Source organism: Ursus maritimus, unplaced genomic scaffold (genome assembly GCF_017311325.1).
Source record: "Ursus maritimus isolate PB19 unplaced genomic scaffold, ASM1731132v1 scaffold_5, whole genome shotgun sequence".
Classification (NCBI taxonomy): Eukaryota; Metazoa; Chordata; class Mammalia; order Carnivora; family Ursidae; genus Ursus; species Ursus maritimus.
In genome coordinates this window covers 20,332,839-20,354,660 of record NW_024426663.1, presented here as the reverse complement: position 1 = coordinate 20,354,660, position 21,822 = coordinate 20,332,839, and the positions used below count along the sequence as shown (strand labels likewise).

Sequence of the window (21,822 nt, the reverse complement as noted above, 5' to 3'; positions counted from 1 at the left end):
GGGAGAATGTAATGTTTTCTCATTTGAATACTTTATGATGAAAACGTATTTGGACAATTTAATTTGTAATGCAGTCAAATGGGTTGGCTCTTAGAACTAACTGAAATCATCTGTCATATGGTCACTACCAGTAAATGATCAGAAGAAATGGAACGATTCAGAATCCTTCACTGTTGGGGTTAATGTAGAGCATACAATCAGCCATAATACCTGGCTCGCTAAAAACGTTAACACCGAAGCCCAGGCCGCTGAGGGCAGGGAAGGTTTCAGAGCAGGGCGAAGGCCTTTGGAATGCACAGGAGAGTTGCCTTGCCTGAAGCTTTCTTTTTTTTTTTTTAAAGATTTTTTTTTTTAATTTTTTTTATTACATTATGTTAGTCACCATACAGTACATCCCTGGTTTCTGATGCAAGGTTCGATGATTCATTAGTTGCGTATAACACCCAGTGCACCATGCAATATGTGCCCTCCTTACCTGAAGCTTTCTTGGCTCAAACAGCCGCCCTGTGATCAAAGAGACATAGGCATTGTCCCTTAAACTATGTTTAGCAGAACTGGTAGAACACGCAGATTAGCATATCGTATAGTTCCATAAACAGATCCTCCCAGTTTCAGTAAAACCCCTTGTCACACTTCCTGTGCTTGAGAAACCATGGTAAGGATGTGTGATTATGCTGAAGGACCAATAACAGCGGGAGCGAAGAAGAGCAAAGGGTCTCTGAGCGTTGACCCACTTGCGTTCTCCTCCCTTTCACGGCAAAATTGGGAGTAATCTTTCATCGTTGGTACAGGGATTGCTGGCCATTCCCAGCACTTCACTGTAGAGTGTTTTCAAGGAGAGGTTTCTTTCCAACATTGGGAGTATTACTTAACACCTTTTTAGTTATAATAATAGCGATCCATGTCAAACTAGCTTAATTAAAACATAAAAATTTATTGTAGGGATACTTCACATAACATGAGAGCAGAAGATACAATAACTGGGGCTCAAGATAGGCTGTAACTAGGAGTCCAGATGGGAGTTCTTGCTCTCTCCCACTCTCACTCCGCAAGGCCTGATTCTCTGGTTCTAGGTGCACCTCTGTTTCCGTCTTCTCTCTGCCTCTCCTGTCCCATGGCTCCCAAATTTACATGTCCTCTGTTTAGCAAAGTTGTCCTCAGAACAGATTTGCAGGAAAGAAAATCAGATTGACTTTGGTTTAGGATCAGTGTTGACCCCTAGTTACACAGAAGAGGGCATCTCATGTACACATGTAGTTGCCAGGTTTTCATCTCCAAGGGAAGCAGGGGAATGTTGACTTCTAGAAGAGAAGATATAATAAGTGGCGGACCTCTTAAAGATAACGCATTAAAAATAGAATCAATTGAATTCTCTTAAAGGCACACACACACAGATATAGCCTATAGTTTTTCTGTAACTACAATGTACTCACTGAAACTTTACAGTGTAAGACATTTTGAAATATTTTGGCAGCAATACATTTTAGGAAATTTGGTACAGAGGGGTAACATATATTGGGGAAAGAAGAAAAATTTTGATTCGAGTTTAATTTTTGGTCCCTACATGTAATAAGGGAGATGTGGGTAATCATTTGACCTCCACAATCTCAGTTGGCATGCCTGTGAATTGCGGAGAACGATACCTACCTCACAGGAGTTCTGGTAATTAACAGTGGTATACGTGCGATGAATAATCTGTGCCAAACGTCAATAAATAGAGCCGTCCTTACTATCCTTATATTTAGTGTGATTTGCAGTCATAGCAGTGGCTTAAAGTCAAATGAAGTACATATATGTTGTTGGTTCAAAAGAGGCTACTTTGAAGCCCTGCCTGAGAAACTTGAAAACAGGGAAATATTTTTTTCCTAAGATTAAAATATAAAAACAACTCAGAATGAAACAGAGGGAGGTAAGTAGAGTCATTTTAAAGTAGTCTTTCCCAAATTGTCTTTATTACTCCTTCCACAAATTGGTCAAATCCGCACAACACCTAAGGTGTTATGTAATGTTTCTTTCTTTCTTTCTTTCTTTCTTTCTTTCTTTCTTTCTTTCTTTCTTTCTTTCTTTTTTTTAAGATTTTATTTATTCGTTTGAGAGAGAGAAAGCATGAGCAGGAGGAGGGGCAGAGGTAGAGGAAGAAGAGGACTCCCCGCTGAGCAGGGAGCCCAACAAGGGGCTCAATCCCAGAACCCTGAGATCATGACCTGAGCTGAAGGTAGACGCTTAACTGACTGAGCCACCAGGTGCCCCATGTTTTTTTCTTAAATTAACTTTATATCAGTTCACCGTTTAAAATGATTTAACCTCATCTTTGTAATACTATTATTGAAATTAAGATGTGATATACTTGTTATATATTTTTTCTAGTAGTCATGATCACGACTGTGTAACTACCTATTCATATAAAAATGCTCATCTTTTTATCACATAAAACGAACTTGTTGGAAACACTGACTTCACAAGTATAACAGACTTAAATCTGAATGAGACTTTAAGTATTTAAAGAAATAGGTATTTCAATTAAAAAAAAGGGAGTTTGTCAGTCTGAGGACAGAACAGAAGCAAGACACCTCAACGAACATCAGCTGACAGCCTCAGCCCTCAGTGGGTGCAGGATGTCCTACCAGGCCCAAGTGATCAGCAGGATCCTTGTCAAGTTTTTCCTTGTCTCCTCTTATGGAGACAGACATTTCAGGTTGTCACAGAGAGCCATTTAAGTTCCCGTGATTTAGTTTATTCATTTTTAAAATAGGGATGTAATGTAGTTCCCAAAGTATTGATATGAAAAACAGTAAAATAATGTCCTTCATAAAAGGTACTTTTACTCTGATCCATATGGGTAGTCAACATGACTTACCAGGCTATCTGAGTTCTTTTGCTCCTGGAAAATTAAGCAAATTAGCGAGGAGGCCTTACACGTCCATCTTATGAGCTTTGTTAGACAGCAAACAACAGCCTTATTAACTTTAATTGACTCTGATAGTTGATTAACTTGCAAGTCCTAGGGAAGACCCTGCTCAATGATAGATTCACCCAAGGTAGATTCTGTATTGATGTGGACTCCTGGGGGCTAATTGTTTTTCTGTAAGTATCAGGCTGCAAATGCTTCTAACTCTTGTCCTGTCTAGGGTATTAAACAACTGAAATCCAGCTAGAAATATGACATTACCACTAAGAAAAATACAATAGATTCCCAGATCTCAAAGGCTTTATCATCTAACTAAGAGATTCACAAGTATATGTATGAATATTTTTTTTAATTTGTATCAGTACTTCTGCATATATTGCTTCACAATAATGCTGTGTTACAGTTGAAAAACTGAGTTGTAGAGATTAAAATGACGGGCTGAAAGTCAATCATGAATATTTAATAGTAGAACTAAGACTAGAGTTCAAAGTTCAGGATTCTTTGCACTGTAGATTCAAACCACGGGAGAGTCTCTAACAATACAGATCCCAGGGTCTCTCCCAGATATTCCAGATTCAGCAATTCCAGGCATGGACTCAGGAGTCTACATTTTAATAAAACTCCAGGTGATTCTGATACAGAGCTTCTGCTTTGATAAGCACTGCGTTGGATCATGCAATGTTTCCAAAAAGTAACTTGAGAGCAATTTCAAAACAACACACCAAGATGTTTAAAATGCTGAAGAATTTTGAAGTATGTTGGGACTTCCGGGGGTGAGGAAGGGATGAGGTCTTTGTGCAGGCTGGTGCTGGCTGGGCACACAGAAGAGACATTTAGGTTATGCGGGGTTCCTTCAATGACTTGGACAATGTCTGCTGATTACTACTGTCAGCTCACACAAGAAATCCTAGGAACATTTGCCCTGGAATTCTTATCCTTTTTTTTTTTTTTTTAAATAAAAACTGGACTCAAAATGTCTTAAATTAGGAAAGAATTCAGCATCAAATGTTTCTTTTTTGCCCTTATATGGATTTTTCTGAAAGCTCTGTCTAAAATACCATGTTCTTTCTATGTCGTATTTATTGTGAACAAAGGCAACAGGATTCTGCCCTTGGATGGCTTTCAGGGGAAGAGACAGAACAAAACAACAAAACACTTTATGTTTCTTTTCAACGGCACAGATTTTTATCACGTTAGGGTCAGGGTTGAGTTCAAAATGTTGCTCATTTGGGAGTGAAGAATTTCTGTTTCTCAGATGATATGAAAAATCATAGAGTCAACAAAGTAAAGGAAAACACGGCTACTTTGCAATGATTGTAAATTGAAAAACTACAGATTTCATTATATATGAGTGGACATTTAAGCATGAATACTTATCTTTAATTCATCTCTAAACCCCAAAGTGGGGGCCTATGACTCTGGCAGGCAGGATTTGTTTGGAAGCCTGGCTTTCAACATAGACATCTCTGTTTACTGGGAGCCAGTATGGGATTCCCCCTCAGGGACATGGAAAGTGTCAGGAAGTGACCTTTCAATTGGGCCATTGTCTAAGGAAATGTTCCAATCATCTTTCCCCCAGCCTAGTTGGGTTCACATAATCAACACATTTGTGCAGGAAGGAGGGAGCCCCAGTCAGGGCCAGTCCTCTCCAAACAGCCCTTCCTCATTGGTTATTCCTGTTTGCCTACCATTTGTCTAGCTTTGGAAAATCTCTGTGATTCTGCACTTACATGAATGGTTATTCCCGTTCCCCAAATCATTCATTCAACTTGTACCATACCTAAGACAATTACTATTATAAGGCAGGGACATTTGCCATCTATGGCCTGTGCCATCTCTTAATCTATTCCTTAATTTTAATAAAGATGTATTTTTTCTCCTAGGTAGAATGTATGTTTCTGGAGGATATACGTCATATAATTTTGAAGTGCTTTTATTTTTATTTTTTTATTAAATTTTTAATCTTAATTCTAGTATAGTTAACATACAGTATTATATTAGATTCAGGTGTACAATATAGTGATTCAGCAATTCTATATATCATTATTCAGTGCTCGTCATAAGTGTACTCTCAATCTCCTTCACCTATTTCACCCGTCCCTCCAACCTCCCCTCTGATATGCTTTATTTTAAACGAGTATCCTCAGTTAATGTTTTTTTCAACAAAACATTTTTTTTACTTGAAGCATACTTCAGAATACATGGTTCTAAAAGGTATATATAAAGCCTTCCATCCAAGAAAAGTAGAATACACATTTTCTCTAAGTACACACAGAAGAATCCCCTGGTTAAATCACATAAAAAGAGACATAACGAATATTACAAATTTAAGAAGACTGAAATCATACCAAGTATATTTCCAGCCACAGTGGTATAAAACTAAGGGTCAAAAATAAAACAGAGTTGGAAAATCTGCAATGTAAATATTAAATATTTAATGTAAATATTAAACAACACACTACTGCACAAATAAGAAAGCAAACGGCAAATCAAAGTATGTCTCTATGGCCATACCATCCTGAATGTGCCCAATCTCTGAAATGCTTTTTAATTCAGAGCTTCATACATAGTGGTCCCTCAATAAATTAACAAATGAATACATTTTCAGTATTAGTGATTATAATCAGTGTCTTCCTTTTCCTTCTGCTCTATGCTCTGGGAGGCCTTTTAAGAGACTTGTCTTTGAAATGAGATCTGGTGTCAGCCTTGTGTCTCTACTTCCGGGATAAGTGTCATGATGTACCTATCACAAGATGGAGAGGCAAAAGTGAATGAACTAAGGCAGGGCCAGAGCTGCTGGTCAAAATTATGAAGAAGGCAAGATTTATTTTCAGTATCTTCTAACACCTCTGCCCAAGGTCATTGAGTCTCTCTAGATGGCCTCTGCTTTACCAGGGTAAAAGTTGACCGTGTTGACCAAAATACTCACCAATGTTAGGAATGCATCTCATCCAAAATTTTCCTTACCTGTCATTTGTCAAAATTTACCTGTACTGTATTTCAAATGTCCTCTTATCTTGCTGTCTCCTAGGTGACGTTGCTTAGGAATGGATGAATGAAATAAATGAATCTTTGTTAATGTAAGAACTAGCCAATACAGGTATCCTTCTCAAGAATCAAGATGCCTTAACTCTACTCCACACCATATGTCAAACAGGAAATGCAAATGAAAACAGCAATGGGATAACACACATACCTACTAGAATGGCCAAAATCCAGAACACTGACAACACCAAATGCTGGTGAGGATGTGGAGTATTAGGAACTCTCATTCATTGTCGGTGGGAAAGGAAAATGGCATATAGTCACTTTGGAAGACAAGTTGTCCGTTTCTTACAAAACTAAACATACTCTTACCATTTGATCCGGCAGTTGTGCTGCTTGGTAATGTACCCAAAAGAGTTAAAAACTTACATCCATACAAAAACCTGCCCATGGAAGCTGGAAGCAACCAAGGTGTCCTTGAGTAGGTAAATAAACTGTGGTTCATCCAGACAATAAAATATTATTCAGCACTAAAAAGAAATGAGCTGCCAATCTCATTCCAATGGAGGAAAATTAAATGCATATTACTAAGTGAAAGAAGGCATTCTGAAAAGCTATATACTATGACTAACTCTGTGACATTCTGGAAAAGGTAAAACTATGGAGGCAGTAAAAAGATCAGTGGTTGCTAGGGCTGGTGGAAGGGAATAGGAAGAGCACAGAAGAGTTATAGGACATTGAAACTACTCTGTATGATACTATAATGGTGGATATAAGTCATTATACATTTGTCCAAACCCATAGAATGTAAAGCTCCAAGAGTGAACCCTCATGTAAGCTATGGACTTTGGGTGATTATAATGTGTCAGTGTAGGTTCATCAGTTGTATCAAATGTGCCACTCTGGTGGGGGGTGGTGATAATGGGGGAGGCTGTGCAAGTGTGGGGGTCGGGGGTGAATAGGAAATCTCTATACCCTCTGTTCCATATTGCTGAGAACCCAAAACTGCTCTAAAAAATGAAATCTATTAAAAAACGCCCTCAGTTTAAAGGCTCTTTGGAAGTCATGCTAAGTATATCGATTAGTTCTTAAAATCTCTTAAATGTAGTCCTTCTTTTCTGTTTGCATGGTTGCTGTCCTGATTTTGGCAAAAGCTTCCAAATTGGTTTTTTTTTTTTTTTTTTTTTTTTTTTTTTTACTTCTGTGTCAGCAACCCTTCCTATAATCTGTTGCCAGATTAATCTTCTAAAACATGTCTTTTATCATGTCACTCTTTGGCTGAAATTGCCCTCCTTGACCTCCATTGTTTACACTGCCTGGAGGGCAGACATAAACATGTAAGCCACCTTTTTCTCCTTCTTCATGGAAGACATTAATAATCAATCATGCTTTGTTTCTCTAAGAGCCAGTGGCCTCAGAATTCTCAACACAGAGTTCTAATGAACCACTGTCAATTGCTAAGAGATAGGTTTGACGAAACTTCTTTGTCACACTTGGACGACAACAAGAGATCCAGAGTGAAAAGCTCACACCCAGTGAAGTCAATGGAAGCTGATCCCACTCTATCTTCCTGTGGATGAAGGTTTGAAATATTTCTGCTCTGCTTTAGCAAATTCAGAACCTGTCTGCTAAACATGCTCTCTTCTATCCAGACTCTGGGTCGCTGTTTCTGAGCTTATGGAACATGACCAAGGAGATGCAGCCAGTACGTAGCAGCATGAAGATTTCTGCTTGGCTGTCTGCTGTCTAACCGTTGGACCTTTGTACTTTATCACCACAAGTACAGCCTTCTGCCTGGAGATGCTCTCCCTCCCCCAAGACTGATTAGATGACTGCTTTTAGAATTTCAGTGAGTAGCATAAAATATTGAAGGAAAGTGATAAATGTCAGGATGCTTCAAAGGAAGAAATGTGATTGGTTTGTCATAAGTTATCAGATGATGCTCAGAGATTGGATTCGTATTTTATTAGTAGAAATATAAAGTAATGGCAACTGACTAGGTGTATGGTAGAGAAGGGAAGAGAGAATCTTGGAGGCTACAGTATGGTTGTTCTGAGGAAAATAAGGGGCAAGGGCTCAAAACCTTCTAGAATAGGCTATCACAGAGGAAAAAAGGAAAAAGGAAAGATGGGTAGCCTGTTGTAAGTGAGACCATGCCAAAGAGAGGGCATAATGAGAAAATGAGTGATGTGAAATGATCTTCTCAGCTTAGCTGGAAAGAATGTAGTTCATACCACACATCTCCAACACTAATAAAACTGCTGTTCCCTAAACTGTGTTTGCTGAATGGCAGTGGCTAAGAAGCCAGATCGAGCTGGGGGAGAGATTGGAAGCCATGAGCATTCCCTTTGGTAGGAGAGATCCTCTCAGTTTTAATCTTTAGGCATTTGAACTTTAATCTTTAGGCATTTGCATTTATGAAAGAAACTTGAGATAAACCAGCAGTTGTCAAATGAATGAGGGCTGGCCTGAACCTTCTAGTTGCGTCTTATACCACAAACCCTCAAAAGTTCTCCTATATAGGATTGGTCCTGGAAACAGATCTTACCGGGGAGGAAAAGGTGAGGGCATGCTGCTTCTTCTCTGTGCCCCATAGTTTTAATTGAGCCTCAAGTGAATTTCCTTAGAAGTCAGTGGTGGCTCCATGTCCCAGAAGGGACAGGGGAAGTGTGTGAAACAAGATGAGAGGTGGGACCATTATTCCCAGAACTCCTCTGACTTCTTTTTAGACCCTGGTCAAGGATAGAGCTGTTTGTTGCAATAAAATATCCAGTAGCAGGAAGTTGAAAAGGAGGTTATACTAAAAAAAGACCCCCCAAACAAACAAAACAAAAACCCATGCTAATTTTAGCTCCATTCAAAACCTAGGGGAAAAAAAATCAATGTTTACAAAATTAAGATTAATGGGCTGCCAAAATTCAACTCATTAGTTAGCAACAATGTAGTGATGAAGTTTGTGCTGGTTGGATTTAAAGAAAATTAAAACTATGTTGTTGGGAATGCCTATTCCCTTGCATATTTGGCTTAATGATTATGGACTTTTCTGCTAAAAGTACTGGTAGCCAAGGAGTGAGTCTAAAAAACCCTTCCTAAGAGTTTACCCACTTCACTTGACATGAAGGGGGTCTTGTCAGGATATGTTGAGTGCTGAAGATCATGGTTATTACAGCTTAAAAGCTTTTGCAGATATTGATCTGGACATTAGAGTGACCCTCCTTGTGTAGATAAAATACTCTCAGAGACCAGAAGGAAGTATACCAGAAAAAGGCAAACACTGAGACTTCTTTTCTTTTTGACAAATAGGGAACTCTTTTCCTCTTTCCAGGAAGTGATGTGTTGAGATGAAGTCTCTGGAAGCCCATAGGGTGGGTGGACTGGTTGGGTGTGCCTGTGTATAAAGGTCTTGCCTTATACAATATCTCTGTGCTGGAGGTCGGCATATAGCAGGCTGTCCTGGGTCGGGGGGTGATAATTGAACATAATGAGAGGACTGAGCCTGTTTATAATGCTAAGCTGAGATAGCACAGGCAGAAATTCCTAGCTCAATGTCTGGCACAAAATAAGGAGTAAAATGTTCGTTTGGTGTTTATATTGTTGTAGTCATCTTTCTTTCTTTCTTTCTTTCTTTCTTTCTTTCTTTCTTTCTTTCTTTCTTTCTTTCAAGATTTTATTTATTTATTTGACAGAGAGAGAGAGAGACAGGGAGCCTGATGCGGGGCTAGATCTCAGGACTCTGGGATCATGCCCTGAGCTGAAGGCAGACACTTAATGACTGAGCCACCCAGGCGCCCCCCTTTATTTATTTTTGTTCAACTTTTAGAGTTGCTTTATTGCTTCATCAGGGAATCTGAATTAAACCTTCTGACTGGTGATCAATTCATCAGAAAAAATGATATTTTATTTCATGTAGGTCTTATAACTGGCATTGGCATGCAAGAGCTCTCTGATTTCAGAAAAGAGTGGTAAAAGTTTGTCTTTGAAAATTCTCTTAGAGTCCTACGAAATGTAAATCTGGGTTTCCTTGAGTCTGATTCCTCTGTCTGATATCTGGACAGGAGTTAGCAGTTATAGCAGTTGGTCTTCAAAGGAGCAAATGGGAGAGTACATTCTTTCATAGAATCTTTATAGATGGAAAGGGCCTTTAGAATCCTCTGGCTTAATAATGTTCACGTGAAGACACTGTTTTCTCCAAAGTCACAAGTTAATGGCAGAGAAGGGATTAGAGGCTAGCTCTTTTGATTTCTGGGCCAATATTCCTTTTCCTTAATAGAAGATTAGAGATTTTTTATTTCTCGCCTAAGTCTTCTGAGTAGCCTTCTGAGGCTATGTAAACTGTAAACTGGATGAAACCTAAGTTTTCCTGAAGGGACACCTGTCCTTACAAGGTGGTAGGAGAGAGGTCAGTAGGACTATATTATTATTGCAGTCTTTCCAGGCCCATTTGCCAACTGTCACAGGCCATCCCAGAAGGATGGATAAGATTAACGGATCTATAGCTAGTCCCTCCCTGGGCTGTGATATAACCGCAGGTGCGGTTTTCCTTTTACTGCATATCAGCTACCAAGAGACTGCTCCAAGTGAAAACACATTCCCTTGAGGAGTTAGGGAAGATGGAGAGGGCAGCTTAAGATTCCAAGGAGCAGAATGAGAGTTCTCTGAGTGGAATCTGGCAATATTTCTGTCTTTGCCCATCCTCATTCTGCCCACGCTTCTGAGAATGCCAAATGCAGGATGCAGAACAAAGACTACTCCTTACACTTACCCCCCAGTGTATGTTCCTGCACGTTTGGGAGTAGAGAGGTGCTGGTCTCATGAAATTTCTATATATTAAGTAGAGATTGGAGGGTTTGGCTGGGAGAAAGTGAAGAATACATTAATGGAATGGGGGAAAGAATAAATAAGAACTAGAGCTAAAAATAATTTCAGGTTGTTAATCATGATAAAGCTGATTAATTTAAAAGGAGTTAAAAGTGCAGATAAGATCCTGGGTAGCTACCTTATCACAGAATCTTTGAGACCACAGTTCCAGTCAGTAGATGTTACCAGAAGAGTTAATTAGCCCAAACTGTGGCTGCTAGTTCCTTAGCTGTCTTCAACTTGAAGTTTTTTTTTTTTTTTAATAAGTTTTAAAGCTAATTAGGATACACCTGGGATTCATGGCCTAAGCCAGTGGAGTTTCCCCCGGGGGTTACTTTTTTATACCAAAATTTAAAAAAAGGAAAAATGTCAGATGAAAAACATAATCTTTAGATTCACACACACAAAAAATGGCATAACCATTTCAACTCAGCAGACCACAAGGCCAAACAAGCTTTGGCTAGAATCGAATGCTGTGTGCTTCTGTTCAGAGAAGAGGATGCTTCCCAGATGCGTCTGGGGGACTACCTGCCTTACTCTTAGTTATCATTACCTCTAACACAGGATGTGGTGTCGCTGGCTGGTAATCTGGAAATGGCCTGTTTATTTTTACAGATCTGTAGAAGAGACTCAATAGTTGTAAAGGATGGAAGGGTGCAAAGCAGCTTGGAACTCACAACAAAGGAAACCGGGACCAAAAATTTAGATAAAACAACCTGTGACCATGGGATCTGCTCCTTGTATCTACTGAACACATGCCAAATGGATTCTAGCTTCAAAGAAAAGCCAGTTCTTCCTCCCCACCTTGCAGCCCGTGATTGTTGAACATCCAGACACCTGTTTTTGTTGTTGTTGTTGTTTTGTTTTGTTTTTTTTTTAAGTTCAAGGAACCTTGGTATTCTTCCCAATGCTAGGGCTGGTTCCTTTAAGAGTTTCATAAAGAGGGGCGCCTGGGTGGCACAGTGGTTAAGTGTCTGCCTTCGACTCAGGGCGTGATCCCAGTGTTCCGGGATCGAGCCCCACATCAGGCTCCTCCACTATGAGCCTGCTTCTTCCTCTCCCATTCCCCCTGCTTGTGTTCCCTCTCTCGCTGGCTGTCTCTATCTTTGTCAAATAAATAAATAAAATCTTAAAAAAAAAAAAAGAGTTTCATAAAGAAGAGAAACTTCCCCCAGAGCTGCATAGGCTGGTGGTTCTCTGTTTCTACCAGGCCTTTCTGGATAATGTCCCTCACATTAAAGCCCCATCACAAGCTGGAGAAAGAGGTTTCTCCAAATGCTCAGTGGGGACAGTGTTACTGCTAAGTTCCTGCTTTTGCAGGTGACAATGTTCTGTTCTCTCTCCTGAGAAGAGATGTGCTTGAGGTGAGTCTAGGCCCTCCATGGGACTTCCTGTCTGCTCTCTCCAAGATGCAAAAGCTGATTTCTAATTGAATACTCTTTACACTAGAACTTGCATACTGTCAATTAGTACTTTCCTCTAACAGAGTCAGGGGCTGAGGAAATTTGGGAGAAATACTTTATGTTTTTCCTATATTCAGGAAATAAACAAATAAGCTCCAATGCCCAACACCTAGAGAATCATAAAATGAAGAATATGGATGGGCATAGAGAACTAAGAATTAGGGCTTATGAGTGACAGAGCTTGTGAGTGACAGAATCAGAACTTGGGTCTCTTTACTTCTAGTTTCATGATCTTCCCACACCCCACGAGGTGCCATGTGGCCTCCCATGTTGCTTTGCGGTAGTCAGGAAGGAAAAACCGTAGACCGTGTGGGGCGGTGGTGTACTGTTGAAAAGCTTTGCCTTGTGTAAGCACATTCGGCTCATATATATTTGACTTTCTCCAAGGGAGAGTTTGGGGAAGCCAGGGTGTATTTATCAGCTCTGTCTTTTCCTCCCTTGCCTTTCCGTCCCCAGAACCAGGGCATGTGGTTGCTCCCTGGCGCAGGGAATGCTTGGATATGGGGGACCACCCAGGCTGCACGCCCGTGACCACTGCAGAAGTCACCACAGCAGCGCAGGGAGAATGGGCTGGCTTTGAAGTTCAGGGATGGAAGGACCGGGGCTATTTCGGGTTTGGCCTGAGGTAGCTCACACTTTTTATAATCCTGCCCCCAGTATCTGCAAACAGGGAGACACCATACTACATTACATTACATTAAAAGAAATTAAAAAAAAAACCCTGCAAGTCATAAAAAATAATCTTTCGTGTGGTTGTGAAGCAGTTCTCTTGTTGGTGGAGGTGACGGTGGCAGAGGGTAGAGTTAGTCATTGATTGCGTGTTTGTGAACGTTAGACCTCTGTACTATCTGAAGGTGAGCAACTTATTTCCCAGTCAGACACCTCAGAAATGCTGGCCAATCTTCACATGATACAGCCATGTGAAGCTTTCTACATTTCCAAAAGTGAGTCAGGAAATCTGCCTCAAAGTGTAGCCAAACGACACTGTGTGAACCTGCGGCAATTTTAACGTAATTGACAGAATTAAGTTCCCGCCATTTGCTACCCTGTGACCTTGAGAAAGTCCTAACTTCCCTGCCTCAATTCCCTATCTGTAAAATGGAGCTAATGAGGTCAGTGGGTTCTTGGAAGGATTAAATGACGTAGTGTGTGTAAAGCCCTAAACATGGTGACTAGCTGGTACAACTAATCAAGAAATGCTGATTCTTATTACTTGTTAGGCAGGTGGCTTTATCATATGAGGCTTTTTGTGAGAGTGGCTCTTAGTATGTGGAAGTCATCGGAAGTCCAGCCAAGCTTGAGACCGACCAAAGGGATATGGTTTGGCTCTATTATCTAAGCTCTGAGCCAAGCCGTCAAAAAGGATTGAACACATATTAGAAGGAAAAATATATTAAGTGATGAGGTGGGTGTGACTGAGACCATAAAGAATCAATGCCACAATATTATTATTGGTTTGGCTCCTCGTCATCTATAAACATTGAGCCTGGTTAGAGTGGTTCAGTTTCAGACTCATTGACAGATTCTTCATTTTACTTTTAAAATCTTGGGCGTATTAGGGAAAGGATTTATACATTTTTTGCTGTATTTTAAAATGTCACTATGTGTAGCTCATGCATACGTCTATATCTTTGTCTCGTATTTTGTAAAGCATCTCCAGGTTTTTGATCTGATAACCATTGTGCTTTTCAAATCAGATTTGGTTTGAGATTGAATTAGATGACAAATAATGAAGTGGTTTGTTTTATCACATTGTATCAGGAACATAGAGTGTGGAAGCTTTGCCCCTATTCTTCTTTCTGTTCCCGGGATCTGTGCTCTCTGAGTGTAGTGGGGACCATGAGCAAAGAGGTCTTCTGTCCTCATTTGGGTTAAGACACACACTATTCCCATGAAAGAAAGCTCAAAACATTCCTTTGGGAAGAAGCATTGTGTTTGTGTTGCTTAGAACTTGAACCTATTCTAGGGCTATGCCCATCTTCTTTGGGCCAGTAAGTCAGAAGCCAGTTAGGAAATGGAGAAGTAACAATGATCCAGACCTTGTAGGAACTGAGGCAGGGTCTCTGATCAATAATGCCATCTATCAGAGTAGAGAGGGGAAAGAAAATGAAGGCTTAGTAGCACATTGAGAAATTTTGGAGGAAGAAAAAGATATATGACTATTTCCCTAGCATATTTACTCCACTTTTTAATGCCTGTAATCAAATTTCTCTAGTTTTTACTGCTTATCCTTTGCTATCCAGAAGGTTTATACCTTATGTCTGTGAATTGATTTTTGTGAGGCAGCATCTATTTCTATTTGTGTTTGTTTAGTGCCTAAGTTCAGTGCCTGCTATTTCCTGAACTTTGTAATAACTTACTGTGTATGAGAACTTTTTGACTAATTACAAGTAAGTACTCTCTGAGTTACTGTGGGAGTTTGTTCATACCCTGCCCCTCAATCCTTGAATTCTGAACAGACTAAAGCAACTTAGGTGCTCACAATTCTTTGTTTCCTCAACTCAGGCTTCTCAAGATGCTTTAAAATCATTCTTTACAAGCATAAAACTTCTCTAACCATCTTTTTCCTTTCATAAGATTTATAATTTTCTTTCAATCTTTTTTCTTTTTTTTATTTTTAGAGGTGATTTAACATGTAAGATAACTTGTAAGTATCAGGCCAACTCATTTGTCTTGTTTCAGTTTAGAAAAATGCTAGCACCAAGTTCTCTTGCTGCCAAAGCATAGATTTCATGCTGTTCATAGTCGTTTCTACCAAGGGGACAATATGCACTCAATTGCCAACACTCCATTGGGACTCTGACAAAGGAATTTTATTATGCCCACTTTCAGTTGGATGCAGTGAAACCCTTGCCAGGGGCACGGCAGTGGCTACTGCTCATGCCCCAGAATTGCTGTGTGGTCAGGTCAGGGCTTTTTTCTTAATACTCGCTGGGTCAGACTTTCTTGTGGGTTTGTGTGTGGGAGGCAAGGCAGACACTGTGTGTCAAGGACAGGCCCTCTGCCTCTTGTGTAGGGAAATTACTGCCACATGAAGGTAGGGCAGGAAGCCAGAGGCTGTCCCAAAGCCTTCGCCTTTGGATAATTTGCCTCCTCTCCTATGAGCAAGAGTACTTATGCTGGGGCTAGAGAATTGTGTTCCTGGAACATGAGCTCCCTACCGCCAGCCTCTCTTGCAAGTTGAAAGCCAAGCATCTTTGTTTTTTTTTTTTTTTTTAAAGATTTATTTATTCAACAGAGATAGAGACAGCCAGTGAGAGAGGGAACACAAGCAGGGGGAGTGGGAGAGGAAGAAGCAGTCTCATAGCAGAGGAGCCTGATGTGGGGCTCGATTCCATAACGCTGGGATCACGCCCTGAGCCAAAGGCAGACGCTTAACCGCTGTGCCACCCAGGCGCCCCAGAAAGCCAAGCATCTTTGGATGTCACATTGTCATGTATTGTAACCAGATTGCCTAAAGGAATTCAACCATTGAAAAGGTCGCCTAACTTAGCTGTGTGTTTAAGGTTACAAATCTAAAGGAGTAAATGTTTCCATCAAATCTAATCGTCCCTTCTTGGGCACACAGAATCATTTCAGTAGGAACTGTAGCTAATACTACAATTTCAGGGTGAATTGTGTATAAGTTCCTGTTCAAACTGAAAAACCCAGAAGTGGCTGTAGGTGTTCTTCAAAGGATGGTAAAAGTATAAATTTATGTCAAAAATACCCCATGCATGTTGTAAAGACTGACTAGATCAGAGATCTTTGATTCCACTTTCAAACTCACCAACTATTTATACATGAAAATAATCACCTCTTTGGTTGAAAATCACAATTTTTAGTTTGGGAATTTGATTCACCTGATGAGAGTGAAAAGAATCTCTTTAGAAAAGAAATCAGGCAGGGTGTCTGGGTGGCTCAGTTGGTTAAGCATCTGAGTCTTGCTTTTGGTTCAGGTTATGGTCTCAGGATCATGGGATTGAGTGCGTCAGACTCTGGCTCAGGGGGGAGTCTGCTTGAGATTCTCTCCCTCTGTCTCTGCCCCACCCCCCACTAGTTCTCTCTCTCTTTTCTCTCTATGTCTCAAATAAATAAATCTTAAAAAAAAAAAAAGAAAAGAAATCAGGCAGTTCTCATTGTCTTTGTGACCAAAGCTTCCATCCTTAGGTGATTTGATTTTAAAAAGATAAAGGAGCTGCAATAATCAGAAAGACTGCATTACTAGAAGCATCTTGAAATTAAGAGGGAGCCACGTAGAGGATTTCTGCTGCTAGTAGAGAATAATTTCCTCTGCCTTTGCATTATTCATCTCATGTAAATTTTGATAAAGTTCATCACTGTGATTATTATTTCATTTACCACATTTTATATGTTTATAGCACAATTTCCACAGTAGGATCTTTTTTCTTTACAGATTAACATAAATGTGTGTATTCTGGATGGAAAAGGGAACCTTTTTAGAAGCGGGTACTTGACACACATCACCCTAGCTCACTGCATTCAGAACTTTCTGCAGTATGATCATCTCTACCATGAGGTCTTGAAGTGGGCTTTTTAGGCCATGATACTACGCACCATGTACGTATGCGCCTACAGCAGATAATACCTACTGCAAACACCAGGTAGTATACAGATCATTTAATGTGCTCACAACTACTCTGTGAGATGGGAATAGTAATCCTAAATTTTGTGACTGAGATTCTTGGATTCGTTGACTTCCTCAAACTCACACAATTGCTAGAATGGAAGGGCCAGGATTCTAAACCAGGATTCTCTGATGGGAGAATTCATGTTCTTTTTACAGTCACATTCAATGCAGGAAATTCAGCCTCCTTGAAAAAAATCCTGGGCTTAGAAGCAACCAAAATGAGGATATGCCTAGTTACAATGACTTTGTGTGACAGTATCCTGAAACTGCTGTGAGCCCCCTTGGAACTCTCCTGACTGGATTGGTTTTATAGATTCATTCAACTTCAGCATTGAGAAGAGGCTTAAAGGTCATCCAGCCCAACTCCCAGGAAGCCATCTAGCCTGTGCTGGATACTATCTAGGTTCTCTTGAGGCAGGCAGTCCATTCTTTCTTGGAACAGCACAAACTCATAGGAAGTTCTTTATATTCAGCCAGAATAAGCTACAAAATAAGCCTAATCCATCTTCTGCATAACAGTCCTTAATAAGATATTTGAAGGGAATTCCAAATTCTCTCAATTTTTTTTTTCTAAGCAGTCCCAGCACTTTCAACTGCACTCTGTAGGGTATGTTGCATTTCATTTTTGACCCTGTATTCTCTCCCCTGAGTACTGTGCAGTCTTAGAAGGTAGCGTTACGAACGAAGCAGCACGCATCAGGACTGACTTAACCAGACTGGAGTAGGACTGTCCTCTAGGAGTTTTACATTTGCCAGGCACACAAAGGGTTGCAGTTTAATTCTGACTGAGCCTCCTTCACACTATCCCCTCATCCCAAGAGATGTGGGCCTCAGTCTCCATCCAAACTCAAGAATTCTGAAGTCTTGCCATAGTTTCAGGAGAGAACCCTTAAAGAAGAGAGTCAAAGTACACATGTTTGCTTCCAGGAAAAGAGGCAAGAAGATGGAGAGGCAATTTTTAGCGTAGTAGGTCTTTGTCAAGTACTCTGACTCTCTAAACTTATGCCTGAGTGTTAATGGGGATAAGGTGTGGAGTGACTGGTCAGAAGTAAATGAATAGAAATTGTATTTTTTCTAATGTCTAAGAGATACTAAGAGACAGAAGGCAGTGCTTTTTCTAACCGGCTGTGATTCCAGTGTAAGGGTCAGTAATTTTGCTCCTGTGTTAGTTCTTGCAGTCCCCTGGGATGTAATTCACTGCGGCCAGAATGGATTCGCTATACACAGGAGTCATCCTTCTAACCTGCCATGTCCATAGGTATGTGAGGATCTAGGATGCAGCTGAGAGAATTGTATCCTGCTGATTCATACTCAGAAGGTGGGCAATGTATTTTTGTGTCTTTTAGTGCACATGTGTGGGTATTATTGGCACACAATGAATTTTCTGTTCTTTTGTGAATATGTAAGATGATAAAGAATGACTTTCAAAAGTATAAATTGAACACACAAATAGTATATTGTGTTCCATTTCAGTTAGTAGAATAAGTATAATTTTTGTATGAAATATAGTCAGATATTTATTTATTATATTTAGTTTAGATACTCCTAACAGACAGCTATAGGATATTCAGCACTCTCTGGATCAGATTTGAATTAATGACCTAGTTTGTAAAACCCCCGTTCCATGTTCATCAAGCATATCATTGTATTTAAATTTCTAGTACATTTAAACGTAAAACAAATCATATTTTCATTTTAAAGGATTGTTTTAATCTTACATGATAGCACGCATCTTTCAGCAATTTAAGAACAAATGGAAGAAAAAGTCTTAAAAGTAAACTGCTTTAAGCCATCTGAATTTGACATGTAAACATTTTCTCACCTACTTGTGTGTGTGTGTGTGTGTGTGTGTAAACCTGATCTTTTCAAAGCTGTGTTTAGAGATGAGATAGGATAGGAAGGCATACAAGCACTTGTTTTGCATTGACAAATTTCAACAGGCATTTTATGTGAGGGTGAAATAATTGGGCCCATTAAAAAAACTGATATGTTTCTATCCTGAAAAAAGCCTGAAATGTTTCAATATCTGGACTTGCCAAAAGTGCCCATATTTCCCACATTCTCAACATAAATCAAACTCATATATTCAGTGTCCAAGCACCCATGCACAGAAAGATTCTGAAAGAGAAAATTCTTGAAAGACACAGAACAAAGAACGAGAAGAGGAGTCCTTTAACCGTAAAGCTGTAATTTATTAAGTGTCTTTAGAATTCATGTAAGGGGCCTCTGTCTTTTTGTTCTCTTGTAGGTCTCTAAGTCCACTGATGACAGGAACATCTTCAGTGGTTCCAGAGACAAGCTGCTGGAAATCCTGCACATTTATCTTCTAGAAGGAAGTGAGCTGATTAGGATAGTGGTCCCTTCAGAAAGAACCTCCCCCAAAACTTTAAAGGACTCCAGATTAAGCCATGTCCATTTCTGGGTCCCTAAAGTGGTTCATGAAAGTCAGGGACCACTTGCTTAATATTAGGTGATTTCAAAAGCTTTAAGATTCTAAGGGGAGAGTGAAGGTGGGGAAGGTGATGGTGAATAAATTGTGAGAACCTACGAAATAACAGGGCATCTCTTTAATTCCAAGCATCATGTTCTACCTCACATTGTATCTTTCAATTAAAAAAAGGAAAATGTGTCTTATTTAAAAACAAATTTTTTCTCTATTAATATTCAGTACTTAATATATCAGTACAGATCCATCATTCATTAGATCTAGGTAGATCACAACCTAATTACAAATTCAAAAACGTAAGTCAGATCAACTCAATTGCTCAAGGCCATGTATTTGCCAGCTAAGAGTGTGCACCGAACATTTTCTGTCCTTGGACTGGTGTACTGGGCAATGCTGCTTTTCTGTAAGAATTTGTTCATATGTTGGATTTAACACAATTTTGCTTATCAGCTGAAAATGTTTAACTTATACCCACTCATGTAATATAAAGTATAAACTTAAGTCAATGATCTAGAAAATTCAGGGCAAAGTAGTTTTAATCATTTGGATCTTCCTAAAGATTCTGATTTCTTTTTTAACCTGAAAAAATAGATAATTACTCAATAGCCTTAGCTCTAAAATATATCTGACAGGTTATTTTTATTTGTTTGGTTTTCAGAAATCATATCCATGCTTTCTACCCTCTGTAGTTTTTAGCAAAATGAATCAAAGCCACTCTGTACCCAAAGATAACACCAGTGTTGTCTTTTTTTTTTTTTTTTCTTTCTGAACATTACCGGGCTTTACCTCAAGTGCTATGCAGTAAATTTGCAGGGAAAGAAAAATTTTATTAAATTATAACTGAGAGGAGCTGATTTTTTCTACATAGCAAACAAAAAATTCCTTCATGAAAGGCTATAAAACCCATATTATTTACCAGAGAGACCTTTCCTGTCTCCCAGGTAAACACTTACAGTGTGTAGACTTGTGTAAATACATATTTAGGAGTGGCTAAATATGGCGAGGTATTTTTAAAGCCGTATTTACAAAGCTGAATACATATATTGGCATTTTGGTATGTGTAAGTTGTGTATGCTGCTCGGCTGTCTATTCAAGATTCTAGTAGGACTCTGGGAGATATACCTTGGATATAGGGACTGAATTTCAAAACATTCATCTTTAATCAAAATTACTAAGGACAGGTCCTTAAATCATTTCAAAAGGGTGAAAATTTTCAACTAATGGAGTTCAGGTCTTTCTTGCCAGTTTGACTTGAGGAAAATTGTTTCAGAAATGCAGGAATCATTCGCGGAAGCAAGTCTCCCTTTCTGAACATCTTTGTGCATAAAATAACTATGATTTCACTTTCGGCTCAGAATATTACCAAATACTTAAAGATAGAATCCATATGATGGAAGGGTCAACCATGAAATTTTAGTTAAGGGGAAAAATGTCATTATTTTAAAAATACTTTAAACACATCATTTTTAAAATACTTTAAATCACACAAAAATGTAAGTGATAAAATCTGCTTGTTGCTAATTCAATAGCGGGAAGCTTCCTATGATAATGCAGTGAAACTCCGTCTCGAGGATTCCCGATGTCCATGTTCCTTCTTTGCTTCTTGGGAAACATGTTGTCTGTGAGGAAGAGAGTGTGATAGTAACAGAGGTTGTAGGTACATGAAAGAGTTCTACCTCTGCTTCTGTCTGCAGCAACTCAAAATGAATGAGGATCCCATTTGTGTAAAAGCCTTTTTTAAGACAGACAAGTTGAGAGTCTATCTAACTCCAGAGCTTGGGCTATCTCAGGGGACTTTGGCTAAGGAGTCTAAACAATGCTTCTGTTTCATTTCTAATGCAGCACACAGCTATTTCTAAATGCTCTCAATATCCTGCAATGGAATAATTGAAAATCTTATTATGGTAAACTGTATGGGGACAAAGATTATTCAATCAGTGAAATGATTTCTCCAATAAAACTTGCACTAAGCTGAGTTTAACTTTACAAAAATATACGTCATATGTACATATTTTTCCCAAAGTACCAACGCCACAGATTTTGGTTAAACTTGCTGGGTTCTAAAATTTTCAATTTAGAAGGAAAGAAAGAAAGAAAAAGAAAGAAAGAAAAAGAAAGAGAAAGAAAGTTTATTTTAAAATATTATGACAGTACTATAAGGCCTCTGGAATGTAGAAGCTTCTAATATATGTGCTGACACAATTTTAGCCTTAACTGTGAATGGGTGTGCTCTATACATATTACTTATATGCCAGTATTTTAGACTTGGAAAACAAACTTTGCTGGCAAAAGACAATCCTTGTTTCAGAATTTTAAAAAATATACGAGCAGGCACCAACACCTTTGCATTACAATTTTTATTATGTTTATCCCATCCTTAATGTTACTCTGTGGCTAAGTATCTCATTTCCATGTAAACTTCCATTAGGAACACAAATTGCTGACACCATATCTACTGACAGAAATGCCACAACATAAATTACGCCAAGAAAATGCTGCTTTGGGTGGGGGGCATGGCAGGGGGAACTAAGCC

At 39.2% G+C, this 21,822-nt stretch overlaps 1 long non-coding RNA gene across 1 annotated transcript; it reads left to right on the top strand.

Annotated features, from left to right (window-relative positions):
* The first annotated feature begins 6,223 nt into the window (after positions 1–6,223).
* Positions 6,224–19,472, top strand: LOC103672152. Its single transcript, XR_571079.1, has 4 exons — positions 6,224–7,742; positions 16,610–16,773; positions 18,013–18,161; positions 19,092–19,472. It is a non-coding gene; the product is annotated as an uncharacterized LOC103672152 (long non-coding RNA).
* The last annotated feature ends 2,350 nt before the right edge of the window (positions 19,473–21,822 follow it).